A 15,686-nucleotide genomic window follows, 5' to 3' on the forward strand; every position below is an offset into this window, starting at 1 on the left:
GAGGAAGAAGGAAAGAACACAAAAGGCGGGTGACACAATTCTTGAAGATGTAGGCTCATTCAGAGGAAGTTATCCCTCCTTTGGTACAGGTACAGACTAAGGGGGTCTTGATGTTATTCAATATGGATATATTCTAAAGTCCCCTCAAAGCTGGTATGATTCCTAAACTGGGCATGCCCAGACATAATCTTTATTACAACAGTAAATATAACAACATATCAAAACATATCAAAAGAATATTTATATTCATTATTAAAATATATTGTTACAATGCTAAACAAGTTAGGGTTCCTCTTCTTGCTGTGCTTCTTCTTCTTTCTTTTTCTTCCTCTTCTTCTTGCTGTTCTTCCTATTCTTCCTCTTGCTATTCTTCTTTTTTCCTTTGTCTTCTCCCTCCCTCCCTCCCTCCTTCTCTCTCTCTCTCTCTCTCTCTCTCTCTCTCTTTCTCTCTCTCTCTCTCTCTGTCTATGTCTCTGTGTGTGTGTCTGTCTGTCTGTTTCTCTTTTATTTGGCAATTTTATCTCCTATATCAAGAAGGAAAAATCACATTTTATACATAGCATGGGTACCATGAATTGAATAGATGCCAGGAGAAAGATTTTCCTCCCTATGCTCAATCTCTTTTGGCCTGGTTCTAAGAACTGATGTCTATTTCTTTTGAAAATTATCCTCCTTAGTTTTTGTGCTGGAGGTAATCTCTATGGGATTAGGAATTTGAGCAGAGGCCACCTCAAAGCCAGGGTGTTATTCAGGAAAGTGCAGTCAGCTAGCTAGTTCAGCATGGAAGTTTTGAGAATCATGATAGTTAGAACTTGAGTTCAAGTAGGGCTTGGACTTGGAAATAGGATTGTGCTTTTGGGAACCACCCTTAGCTATAGACTAAATGTTTTTCCTCTTCCTGTAGAACTGAGTGTTTCAAAAGACAGAGCATTGAGACCTATGTATTGAGTATTATTATTTTTTAAATTTTACACTTTGAAGTACCTATTTCTTTGTAAAAACTAAATTGATTATTGGTGACTAAATTGGTTTAAGGTTCAAGAGATCATTTTGTATTTGGGGAGAGGAGACTCTCTGGGAGTTATGGAGCCATTGATAGAGAAATTAGATATACACCAGACCCCCAACAGGATGCCAGAGAACTCTGAGAGAGGAGTGAAATGTTTCCTATATAGTGTTAGGCAATGAGGACCAGAGTAGTCAAACTTTAATATATCTATATCTATAGCTATATATATATACCACTATGTATCTTTCTACACTCACATATCTTGTCACCATTTGAGAAAAAAAATCAAGGAAAAAAATCCTCTTAATTCCCTCTGTCACACTATATACTAAAATACTATTCATTCCATCTTAGTAGTTATTTTTATGTCTGATAAATTTCATGGTGCTCCTGAAAAATGAAAATCTATTAGTGTTCATCATGAGTATAGAATTCAATTTATTTTCATCCTTTATAAGACATTGTATTCAATATCCCACTTTCTCTCACTGAAAAAAAAAATGGAAAGGGTCATTTAAAAGTATTTTGCTTTACATGGTAAGGGTGGTTGTAGAAAGATGTAAAACATGTATTAAAAAGTCTAGATTTCCTATAAAAAATTTCACATGCTGTGAAATTAAAAAAAAAAACTATTAGGAATAAGAATTTCAAAAATTAATAAATGTATTGAACATGATGGTGGATCATGTCTTAGGATTTTCCATTATCCCCCAGCTCAGATTGCAACTACATCAAAGAAAGAAAAGGAAGCAAACTAGTGATTGGTTTTGTTGAATACTTTTTCAATAAATTATTTCAGGGCTCTGTGTTTTTATCCTTCTAAGTGTTACATCCAGTTGAATCTGATCATTATCACTCCATGACTTAATTCTCTATTCTCATATTCATCATTCAACAGGAAATAAATTCAGGAAATGAGCATTTCTAAACTTAACTAGGGTAGTTCTTAAGTGACAGTCATGAATTCTATCACTGGGCATACTACTTCAAAGTGTTTCTAGCTTACTAAGAAGTGCTAGAGCTTAATATTCAAAAATCCAGTCATGAAACCACAGGTTGTGCAATCATGATGATCAAGCTAAACCCTGGATAAGAAAGAAAAGCTAGTCTTTTCTTTTAATAAAAAGGTGGAGAATTATAATTCTGGAATCTTGCATACCTCATATGATTAAGTGTAGCTTTTTCTTGGCATTTAAAAATATTTTTATTGATTGATTCATTCATTCATTTAATCATTTATTGATTTTTTTAAACAAATAAAGGTTCCTAATATGAAGATAGGGAAGAATAATTTTCGAAATGAATGTACTGTGACAACAAGAATCAACAGAAAACACACATGCACACAGACACACACATACAAACACACAAAACTGAAAGTTACTTCTCTATCATAATCAGTAACCAGAATAGGACTTCAATTGAGATTCTTACAACACAATTTTTGCCACAACAAAATCTCCTGTAATGACAAACCTTTTGCTTGAACTATGTATTTTCAAAATTAACTGTACAGTAAAGAAACCCATGCCAGATGACTTCATGCAACTGTGTTTATTAAATTGTAGATAACTACTTTTCTGTGAAACCAAAAGAATGTCCCAGTACTGTTATATGTCACCAAGTCTGGCGCCAGTTCTTAAGATGTTTAACTTTAAAGATGCACCATGGGTAAACACTAGAAGCTGAGAAACTTGGCAAAAAAGATGAACTTCCTACAGATGCAACAGATCATTTTCTAAAAAGCAACCAGTGACATATAGAACATTTACTCTGTGGATCTTTCTTTTGGGTGCAACATCATATAGACTCTATTTTGTTATATACCAGACATTAAGTATTAGCAAGATCTTTTTTTTAATGGATAAAAGGGAAGTAGTAGATTTACATTTTTTTTAAAAAAAATAGCTGTGTTAAAATAACTGCTTCCATTCTTTTTGAGATATTTTAAGATTATTCCTTATTCCTTTTAAATATTAATGTTGTTGAAATTAAATTAATTTTACTGATGAATAAATAGAGTGATACTATTTTTACAATCCCTCAAAGTGTTGACACATAATCACTATCATCAGCAGCTTCATCACCACCATCACCATTGGCAAAACACTCTATTAATGGTATAAGATGTCAGTAATAAATGAGTTCTAACACTCTATCCTTTCAGATGGCTTTTCCTTTTTATATAAATTAATAATTTATATAAAATATATGTTATTGGACTTTGGGAGAGTCAGTGGTCCACAGAAAAGGACATGTTAATGCCATTATCTCATGAAGGAATAACAAGCATGTTAATTTTTCAAGGGCCCTTAATAATGCTTTGGAAAAAAATCAAAACTTCAAGTAAATTGTAACCTTTAGGAGCAGTCATGCCCTTTATAAGGATAGAGAATCCCTGAGCATCCTGATCTGTTTTTGATGCCAGACACGGCTTAATAAATGATTTTTAGGGATATATTATTTGGGCATCTTTTTAGTTATAGCTTGTTTTTTTTTGTTGTTGTTTTTTAAATTTACTTGTCTGCTAACAATTCTATTTTAATTAATTTTTTTTATTTAATAGCCTTTTATTTACAGGATATATGCATGGGTAACTTTACAGCATTAACAATTGCCAAGCCTCTTGTTCCAATTTTTCACCTCTTACCCCCCCACCCCCTCCCCTAGATGGCAGGATGACCAATAAATGTTAAATATATTAAAATATAAATTAGATACACAATAAGTATACATGACCAAAACGTTATTTTGCTGTACAAAAAGAATGAGACTCTGAAATATTGTACAATTAGCTTGTGAAGGAAATCAAAAATGCAGGTGTGCATAAATATAGGGATTAGGAATTCAATGTAATGGTTTTTAGTCATCTCCCAGAGTTCTTTTTCTGGGCATAGCTGGTTCAGTTCATTACTGCTCCATTAGAAATGATTTGGTTGATCTCGTTTCTGAGGATGGCCTGGTCCATCAGAACTGGTCATCATATAGTATTGTTGTTGAACTATATAATGATCTCCTGGTCCTGCTCGTTTCACTCAGCATCAGTTCGTGTAAGTCTCTCCAGGCCTTTCTGAAATCATCCTGTTGGTCATTTCTTACAGAACAGTAATATTCCATAATATTCATATACCACAATTTATTCAGCCATTCTCCAACTGATGGACATCCATTCAGTTTCCAGTTTTTAGCCACTACAAAAAGGGCTGCCACAAACATTCGTGCACATACAGGTCCCTTTCCCTTCTTTATAATCTCTTTGGGATATAATCCCAGTAGTAACACTGCTGGATCAAAGGGTATGCACAGTTTGATAACTTTTTGAGCATAGTTCCAAACTACTCTCCAAAATGGATGGATTCATTCACAACTCCACCAACAATGCATCAATGTCCCAGTTTTCCCGCATCCCCTCCAACAATCATCATTATGTTTTCCTGTCATCTTAGCCAATCTGACAGGTGTGTAGTGGTATCTTAGAATTGTCTTAATTTGCATTTCTCTGATTAATAATGACTTGGAGCATCTTTTCATATGACTAGAAATAGTTTCAATTTCTTCATCTGAGAATTGTCTGTTTATATCCTTTGACCATTTTTCAATTGGAGAATGACTTGATTTTTTATAAATTAGAGTTAATTCTCTATATATTTTGGAAATGAGGCCTTTATCAGAACCTTTGACTGTAAAAATATTTTCCCAGTTTATTGCTTCCCTTCTAATCTTGTCTGCATTAGTTTTGTTTGTACAAAAACTTTTCAGTTTGGTATAATCGAAATTTTCTATTTTGTGATCAGTAATGATCTCTAGTTCTGCTTTGGTCATAAAGACCTTCCCCTTCCACAGGTCTGAGAGGTAAACTATCCTGTGTTCCTCTAATTTATTAATGATTTCATTCTTTATGCCTAGGTCATGAACCCATTTTGACCTTATCTTGGTGTACGGTGTTAAGTATGGATCAATGCCTAGTTTCTGCCATATTAGTTTCCAATTTTCCCAGCAATTTTTATCAAACAGTAAGTTCTTATCCCAAAAGCTGGGATCTTTGCGTTTGTCAAAGACTAGGTTGCTATATTTGTTGACTGTTTTATCCCTTGAACCTAATCTATTCCACTGATCAACTAATCTATTCCTTAGCCAATACCAAATAGTTTTGGTAACTGCTGCTCTATAATATAATTTTAGATCTGGTACAGCTAAGCCACCTTCATTTGATTTTTTTTTTCATTAATTCCCTTGAAATTCTTGACCTTTTGTTTTTCCATATGAACTTTGTTGTTATTTTTTCTAGGTCATTAAAATTAATTATTCTTAAGATTTTTTAAAAAAATCAAAACTTGCTTCCTTCAGGAATGCAGACTGAAGGATTATAAGATGTATATATGTGTAAGTGAGGGGGGTAGGGCAAAGGTGAATTTCATTGAAAACTATAGTTTAAATCGTTATTCTCTCTTCTGTTCCTGCCAATAGAAATTTGATATTCAACCAGAACAGTGCCTTATCTTTGAAGCCTCATAGAAATGCTTCTTGAATATGTTGTATTATAAATAGCAACTTCTAAATACACACCTTGCTTTTCTACCTCCTTACAGTGTCAATGAAATTGACTTGAATTTCAGTTTCTCTGCCCCCTCACTTTTTTGGTTTTTATAGGCTTCCAAGGCACATAAAATTTTACAGTGGAATTGAACTTAGTATATATTTATGTGCTTAACATATACGGCAATTATTTTCTTTTAGGATCTAATACTTTAATATCATTAATATAAGTAAATATCTTAGTGAATATCTTGATTAAGTGAATTGCTTGATTAAGCAACAGTTCTTATTACCAATTTCTAGGTAAAACATTTCACTGTTTTTGGTTAATATAATTGGTTTTATCAAAGACCATTAGAAAAAATTTCTTTGGCATTTCCCCTTTGATTAACTATAATATCTTTATTTCCTGATGCCTATATTTCCTTTTCTCTTACAATAGTAAGCCACCTGGGATCTATTATCATTTCTTCCTGCATATTCGTATGAGTTTAGCTTGTTCTGCCTCCTGTTATTACTAGTGACTTGCATTGCTGCTTAATCCCCACCCCCAACATATATATTCACAAAATTTTCCAACATCAGAGGATTAGCTAGAAATAGAACTTGGCAACAGCTTGGAAGATCTTTGAAGCACATTCCAAAAACTCAAGAAAGCATATGTGAATATTTTTGGAAGGGCAATGTTAGTTCCATCCATCCATCAATCCATCCATCCATCTATCCATCCATCTATCTATCTATCTATCTATGTATCTATCTATCATCTATCTATGTATTGCATCTATAACTGGCATTAAAAGTGTCTGAATAGGCATTCCATAGATCACAAACATATTAGTAAGTTGAAATGATATTTTTCACATATATCTAATAAAGAGAGAAAAGGAAAGGCCTTTAGAAGAGGTCAGTTTTGTGAAAAACTGTTTTGTGATCAGGAGACCTGGATTTGAGGACTGGATCCTTTATTTATTTGATATGTGAAGATGGAGAAGTCACTTTGTAAGTTTTAGTTTCCTCATTTGTAAAAACTGATAATGGTTATACTTGCTAGAAAACAAGTGAGATAATGTAGAAATTCTAATGTAAGGTGCAGATTTAGGTTCATAAGTAAACACACATATACATATAGATCTATATTTACACATATATGATTATAATGATATTTATGCTTATTTATCAATATGTATTGAAATCCAATAAAGATTAGCAAAGTATATATCTAATATATATGTATGTATACCTCTGTGTGCATTTATACATATAGTCTATAATTATGTCACATGAAATAGAGTTTGAGGAACAATGGAATTTAACCTGATGTCAAGATAGATTAAAGGGGAAAAAAAAACTTGCTCTCTTTAAATTCTTAATATGGAGAAGATGAAATCAATGGAGGCAAAAATAAGTGATATTCTGAGAGCATACTGAAAAACACCTAAATGAAAAGAGGAAAATACGCTTGTAAAGATGGATTATAGAGTCTAAAACTCAGAACTATTTCTAGAAATTTCAAGGAAGCAAAAGTAAGGATGGTGGAATCTACTTTATTTTAGGCTTTGAAGAAAAAGCTGGATGAAAACTTATTGGTAAAGTTGTAAAATGGATTGATAAAGCAGATTATGTATTAGGTAAGATGACTCTTGTCTTTCCTTGACCTTGAGGTTCTGTGATTCCTGTTGTTCTGTGGCTTTAATACTCTGGATCATCCTTTCAGGCTCATGATCTTCTATTGATGCTTTCTTCTTAGAACATCCATTTTGAGTATTGGCCCTGATCAGGAATTCTTCATTTTACTTTTAGAATTGTTCATATCTAAAGTCCTTCATCATTAACATAAAATTTCCCCAAGTATATGTTAAAACAACTTTTAAACATTTTTATTGGTTTGAGTTCCAAATTCTATCCCTTCCTTCCCCTCCTCCCTACCTTTCCCTTTTCCTTCCCTGAAATGGTAAACAGAAATGGTAAACAATCTGATATGGTTTATGCATGTGCTATCCAGGTTCTATTTTTTTGTGTTCTAGGCTGCTTCTCCTCCTCATCTTCATCCCTTACTCCTTTTCTTATTCAATTTCTTCTCCTCCTCCCCCCCCCCTCCTCCTCCTCCTCCTCCTTCTTTTCCTCTTAATCCTCATCTTCCTCCTCTGCCTTCTCTCCCTTCTCCTCCTCCTTTTCTTTCAATATTCATTTGTGTTAAGATTTTGTGTCCCATTTTTTTCTTCTTCCCTCCCTTCCCTCTCCTTTCTCCAAGACAGCAAGAAATTTGACATAGGCTAAATATGTACAATCCTTTTAAATAATGCCATATTGTACAAAAAAATCAGACCAAAAGAAGAAAAAGCATGAGAAAGAAAAAGCAAACCATAAAATGTCAAAATACTTTTCTGTAAATCAAATTTATTCCCTCATAGTTCTCTCTCTGGATGCAGATGGCATGTTCCATCCCAAATATATTGAAATTGTCTTGAATCACCACAATTCTGAGATGAGCCAATTCCATTACAGTTGATCCTCACATAATCTTGCTGTCCTTGTGTTGCTCACATCACTCAACATTAGTTCATTTCTTAAGAATAATACTATTCCATTACAAGAATATATCATAATCTATTCATCCATTGCACAACTGATGGTTATCCATGAAATTTCCATTTCCTTGTCATTACAAAAAAAATAAAAAAATAAAAACTATTACAAACAGTTTCACACATAAGAGTTCTTTTCCCTCTTTTATAATCTTTTTGGGATACAGACTTAGTAGTGACACTGATAAATCAAAGAGTATGCAGAGTTTTATAGCCCTTCGGGCACAGTTGCAAATTGATCTCCAGAAGGGTTGGATCATTTCAAAACTCTGCCAACACCATATTAATGTCTCAGTTCTCTCACATAACCTCTAACATTTATTATTATCTTTTCCCATCATCTTAGACAATCTGAAAGGTGCAAAGGGGTACTTCAGAGTTTTGTTAATTTGCATTTCTATAATAAATAGCTATTTAGAGCAATTTTCATTTGAGTATAAATGGCTGTAACTTCTTCATCTACAAATGTGTGATTTCCATCATGTATATTCTCATTATAAATTTGGTCCAAAAAGACTGCTTTTGTTGTCTTTCTTTTCAGAACAATTTCTAACTTTAAAAAAAATTACACTAGGATTATGTTAAGGTCCAATACTGGAGATCAAACTGTTAATAGTGGGGAAAAAAAAACACTTTGCCAAAGTAATCTTTGTAAATATATTTTTCAATCTCCTCCTTTCAGTTTCATTCTTAAATACCCTGGGAATTATATTACTTAGTAGGATTATTTGTTATTTATTGTGAGTTTACTATCCAATGTTCATTTTTACTTTTTTAAAAATGAAACATCCTTTTTCAAGGATATATATATATATATATATATATGTATATATACATACATGTATGTGTGTGTTTATTCAAAAGAAGCATTGCATTTTGATGCCTTGGATGCCATTTGCCTCCAAAAGGAAGTAAGAAATGGGATGATAATAAATGTTTAATAACTAACTCTCCAAAATGCATTTAAGTATGTTATTCCTATGTTAACAACAAGACTTTTCCTGTCTGCTAAAATATAATATATTTCATATCTGTGAGGTTGTAGGGAGATTAACATATGTGACTAGCAATTCCTTTCTAAAACAAATTATTCTGAATATTTCTATATAATCTACAAGCCAAGGTTTTCATTCATTAATACATCTTGAATCATGCCCCTCCCCCATATATTTCTTTCAATTATCAATTTTCTTACCTTTGAAATGAAATCACTGATTATTAGAACACATGTTGATTTAGTCAAAAGAAGTTATTTGAAGAAGTTCTCTATTCATCCACAGAAATTAATTCTGTTTCACATGTGGCATTGATTTTCATAATTATCCTTTTGAAAATTATTATCATTTGTACCAAATTATAAGAATATCAAATATCCCATTGTGTAATGTGTCTTGCTACCTTTGAGAGTATAATAAAATTAATTCTACCAACTCCTTTTTTTTCCCCTTTCCAAGGAAGATATGTAAGCTGTCTCTTCTTTTGGCTTTATCATTTGTTCATTTTTATTATTTTAATAAAGTGCTAATTATATGTATATATATCCATATATAATATCATAATTTAAGGACAACTGAAATTAGCACATAAAAGCCTACCACAATGTAAGTTCAGGATATTCCCTGTTCAACTCTTTATACTTATATGATTGAAGAAGATATCTGTGGTGTTCTCTTCTTTTTTATAATATAATTGTTCTCTGTGGGCAGGTTTCTCAGGGGAGGTTTTCTGGAGGCAGCTTTAGTTTCAGTTCAAAGTAATAATCACTTCAAATTCAGCTAGCTGATAAAATCCAAATGTTTATTTTCTCCTTCCAAATCTTGTCTCTTTCCTTGGACCTGGTTAGCTTTCTTAGACGACTCTCTCCAAATGTCTCCAGCCAGCACAAAGGTGGATTATGGAATGAATCTGTTTCTGCCTCGGAGAATGGGTTTCTTTATCTCCCAGAGTGCTCTTTGGCCCTGAGAGTTTCTTACTATATGCTATACACTGAATGCACACCAATCATTATATCACTGGGAAACCATTATTTGTTGTAGGATTAAATCAATGCTAAACTAGATTTAACCATTGTCTCCTCAATTCTACTTAGTACCTTGTTTCAAGTTCTGGCCCATAACATCTCCTTGTAGGATCAGAATCAATCATACTGAACCATGCTAAATTAGATAATTATTGTCTCTATCAATTCTAATGACTTAACACTTTGTGAGGATTCCAACAGATGTCTAGTGTGCTATTTTCATAAATAATGTAGTAACTGCAATGCATTTTAAAGACACGTCTTAAGTTGAAATTTTGCTTTCCACATGCTTCTCTTCCTACAATATTGTATATTTTCCCTCTGATTCTATTCATGACTGCTTGCTTTCAGGTTCTACTCTATGTGAACACCTAGATTTGACCTTAAGTTGACTTACCAACTTGAATTTCAGTTTTGGCCATGCCTCTAGCTAATCCTTCCTGGCTTGTGAAATATCACTGGTCTCTGTGAACTAAATTCTACTTCCTCATCAACTCAATCCCTTGAGTCTTAAAACTGCAAACTAATAATAGTAGAGATGATTATTGCCCTGTGAAAACTCTAGTGATAAGGTCAAGAGTTTATCTAGGCTTCTAGTTAGAAAATGGAGATTTCTTTCATGTAAATGAAATATTAAACTCAAAAGAAGAATCAGAACTGTTTGTCATTGAGGCACACACTACACATACACACACACACACACACACACACACACACACACACACATATATATATATATATATATATATATATATATATATACCTGTTTTAATCCTTTTTTTAAATTTTTAGTTCTAAATTCTCTTTTTCTCTTACCATCCCTTCCTCAAAGAGAAACCAAGCAACTTTATATAAGTTAAGTATAAAGTATAATCAGTCATACAAAACACATTTTTCCTGTCATTCTGTAAAAAAAATACACAGACCAAAAAAATGCAAGAAAAATAAAGCTTAAAACTATGCTTTACTATACATTCAAAATCCATTATATCCATTCTCTGAAAGTGGATAACATTTTTCATGAGTCCTTCATAATTGTCTTGGGATCACTGAGATCCTGAGAATAAGTGTCACTGACATTTGATCATCTTATAATATTGATTTTACTGTAGATTATGTTCAACTGATTCTACTCACATCACTTTGCTTTAGTTCACGTAAGTCTTTCAAGTATTCCGAAAGCAACCTGTTCATCATTTCTTAGAGCACAATAGTTTCCATCACAGTCATGTAATACAAATTGTTCACCCATTACCTAATCGATGTGAAAGGCACCGAAATTTTTAATTCAGATATCTATATCTATATCTATATCAGGTTTTCCTGAAAAATCTCCAAAGAGCTGTCCAGTATTTTAATTCAAGATAATCACTCTTAGTAAAGTTATTCATTAGGGAAGAATTATAACCTTCATTATTACAAGAATGGTGTGAAGGATTTGTTATAATAGATGAAATCGAATTTTCACTATTGTTATTCTCAGTTTCAAACTGTTTAATTCACCGGTTCAAGTAGGAACAAGAATTGTTGATGGAATATATAAATTCTTTGGAATTCTAGGACAGAAATTCACTTTAAAATATAACTATCTCATTCACTTTTTTTTTTTTTTTGCTTTGTATATTTGTTTTGTTTTGGGAGGTAATAAAATGGAAATGAATCATTAATAATATAGAATATAATATGAAAGAAAATTTATGGTATAACTAGCTAACATAATTTGCTTGGAAACAATTATGCTTATTTCCTCATTAAATACTATGATATTAAGACAAAGAAAGGTGCTTGCTTATTTTAAGACTAAGAAAATATAGTCATTATATTAATATATTTTATAAATATTTTTCATGCAATGTTTGGACCCAATGGTTACTATTTTACCACATGCTTTTTTTTTCTCTTAGAAGTCACTTTTGATTAATTAACATCTTTTTTTCCACATTTACTTAAAATTAAAATAAAACGAACCTACTCATTATGTAAACATCTAACAGCTGCAGTCCCTCATCCTGTTGTGTATATAGAGATTATTCTTTAAAAATATTTAACTACAACAAAAATTCTAACTTACAAGAGAAAAATAGATATAAATTTCAATGAGAGCTAAAGCAATCTAGGAATAAACATAATGATAATTCTTAGAAATTAATATTTTGTATATATTAACTTGATGTTAAAACCAGTCCAGTTATCTTTGATATCTTAACCAATTCTGATAGAACAATTCCTCAAAGTAATGTTAGCTATTGATGTGACTTAAATAACTATTTTAAAAGATTCTTCACAAGCATGATATAGTCACAGAATTGGTTCTATTACTGATATATTCCAAATTTTAATTTGATGAATACAAAATTTGGCAAATTTTCTAAATAAAAATATATGAGATTAATGAATCATAGACTTGGAAGTATCCTCAAATTTCAACTAGTTCAACCTATACTTGTGCAAATATGTCCTCTATCAAATTTTTGATGACTTCATCTATTTCTGTAGTAAGATTTATAAAAAAGTGAATGAAGATACTCTAACACAGGACTAGAAATATTGTCACTAGAGGGGAAAAAAAAGTTAAGAACGGGGGAAGTGTAAGAAAATATTAGATCTTGGTGGTATTTAGGGGTAGGGATGATTTTTCTTTCCTGCAAAACATTATAGACCTAGAAAATAGCAGAAATTAGTATTTAGATTAGAACTCATCCTTCAACTTTAAAGCCTATTTCCACTTATTCCATTATTTTATCCTATTCTGCAGGTCTGGATTCTTAGACTGAGTCAATATGACTTGTTCAGGGTTACATGCACACACAAAAGGGTAAAGAAATACTAGATCTTATATTTAGAGGCAAGGATGATTTTTCATCTAAAAAGTAAGAAGACCAAAGAGCACTCTAACTATAGATAGTCTCTATGGTCAAAGAGAAGAACAAGAGAATTATACTAAAAAAAAGGGAAAAGTGGAGATAAAATGAGGAAAATAACATCTCTTGAAGAAGCAAAGGAAACCTATTATGTTTGAGGGAAAGAAGTGAGAGGGATGGACATTGTGTGAAACTTTATCTCATCAGATTTGGCTCAAAGACAAAATATTAGACATAGGTGGTTTACTAAGAAACTTTTCTCACCTTATTGAAAATTTAAGATTTAAGTGTTTTAGAAAGGACTGTTTGCTTGGGCACTAAGACTGATGTTCAAAATAACAAGGGAAATATCAAAGCACAATTTTGTATATCAATCATGTACAGGTTTTTCTTTGAGAATCTGTAAACATGACTCCTCTAACAATTACATATAAAGGCCCAAATGAGATTTAATATAGGAAAGACAATATATCTAGAATTTAGATACAAACATATAAAACAAATCTAGAATGGCAACAAGCTGTCTTTTTAATAATTCATGTGAAAACCTCAAAGTTTTATATGACTGCAATGACCAATATTTGACCACAACTTTTGAAAAAAAGTATAGTTATTTACATAATGTTGAATTGTTTAAAGTACTTCCCTCTCACAGAATAAGGCAACCAATAATTTCATTGAACACTAAACTACTTATACAGTTTTTAGACTAATGTATTTGGTCTGAGGAACAATTTTAAAGAGATGTTGAAAAACTAGAGCATGACCAAAGTAGTACAGCAAATATAAAAATGAGAATGAAATTAATGCTATATAAAAATTGGATGAAGATTTTCTTGTTTTCTCTTGTGGTTTTTCCCTTTTGTTCTGATTTTTCTCTTTTAATATGACTCATAAGGAAATATCTATAAAAAGAATGTACATGCATAACCAAAATAATATTTTTGCATATAATTGGAGAAAATAAAATTTAATTAACCTTATTTTTTAAAGTGGCTAAGGAAAATGGGAGATGACTGGATTTAGAAGGGGAGATGAGACAATGCTCTTTCCTGGATCTCATTTAATTCACAAATAAAATGAAAGAAGAAATTGATGCTTACTCTCTTTAATCCCTTCTAGCTCTCAAACTCATCCTAGATGATCCTATGATGCGACAATATAAGTCTTCAGATATTTGAATGCTTACTTTTTTACTTAGCAGAGATAAAACTAAGATCAATGGGGTAGAATTAAAATTCAAGACGAATCAGTTTAATACCTAGTTGATACAACATACTTGCCTAAGAATAAGGGATATAAAGACAAAACAATTTATAAAACTTACTTTCCACAGGAAGTAAAATAGAATTTTTTTTTGAATTGAGCATATGGAGGAGTGACTTAAAAAAACTTTCTAAAATAGGGTAAATTTCCTCAGGAATTATTGTGCTCCCTATTAATGGCAATGCCAAAGCAAAGGCAAATGGCTATTCATAACAATATTTTATGTATCAAGCATTTAGAAGACATGACTTTTCAATCTTGCAATTTTATAGTTTATGACAACTTTAGTACTTATTTCAAATTATTTTAAACAATTATTTATCAGGTTTAATACTTTGTAGGTTGAGTTGGTGATGCAAAGACATTAGTTAAACTGCAACTGCTCCCTAGAAATTTATATTTCAAAGAGAGGATACAACACAGGGTAGTCAAGGATTAAAATTTTGTTCTGTTTATTCAGAGTACATTTCAATGGAGTCACAAAGCAAAAGAAATCCATAGTCTTTCCATTATCAATTTATTAAAGCAGAGTTCTGATTTTTGTAATTTGTAATGAATATTTGTAATTCATAAAAATTGTATCACTACTATCAACATGACCATATAAATAGACTGGGGTGAATGGAAAGATGCTTATCCTGAATAGGCCCTGGAGTCGTGATGAACAGCTTAGATGTAATATGAAACATGATATAAAGTTCTAATTTAGTGGGTTGAGTTAAGCTACCAGTGAAGACAGTTCAGTATAAATGAGAAATCTTTTAGTTGAAGGGATTATCTGTTTCTTGTGAGTACAATATTATCTCTTGAGGTCAAAATGTAGATGATTTCTGGAGGGCAATAACAGGTCAGTAGCAAGTTATATGTTGATCTAAATAGTATCTTATTATAAAAGAGCAAATACATTACAATCAAAAAAGTAAAAATCAGTAAAGAAATAATAAAAAGTGATTTAAATATTGGAGATAAAGGTGATGTTACATATAAAATTCAAACATTAAGTTTGTTGGCTAATGCATATTTCAGCAATTTTTTGCTCATAAAAGACTGCAAATGTGTGTATTCCTATCCAAATTTTACTTTATTTTTCTTTGTGTTCTTACATCAAAATAAATTATTAGACATTATTACATTTTATAAGAACTAATATTTTTAATTTATCAATGATTTTACATAATTTGCATATAAGCTTAGTTTCACTACTTTCCCAGATACTAAGACTGATGATCTTAATACTAACAAGAAAGATCACAATAGCATTTTCTAAGTGATTGAATTGGGTTCCTCACTCGATGGGATTCAAATGTTCAATTTTATATACATTTCATCCAAGCAGCATATTTATTGATCTGGGCCTCCCTATCTGATCTCCCACACTCTTTTCTTTACCAAATAATATAAACAGT

This window comes from Sarcophilus harrisii, chromosome 3 (genome assembly GCF_902635505.1).
Source record: "Sarcophilus harrisii chromosome 3, mSarHar1.11, whole genome shotgun sequence".
NCBI classification, from domain to species: domain Eukaryota; kingdom Metazoa; phylum Chordata; class Mammalia; order Dasyuromorphia; family Dasyuridae; genus Sarcophilus; species Sarcophilus harrisii.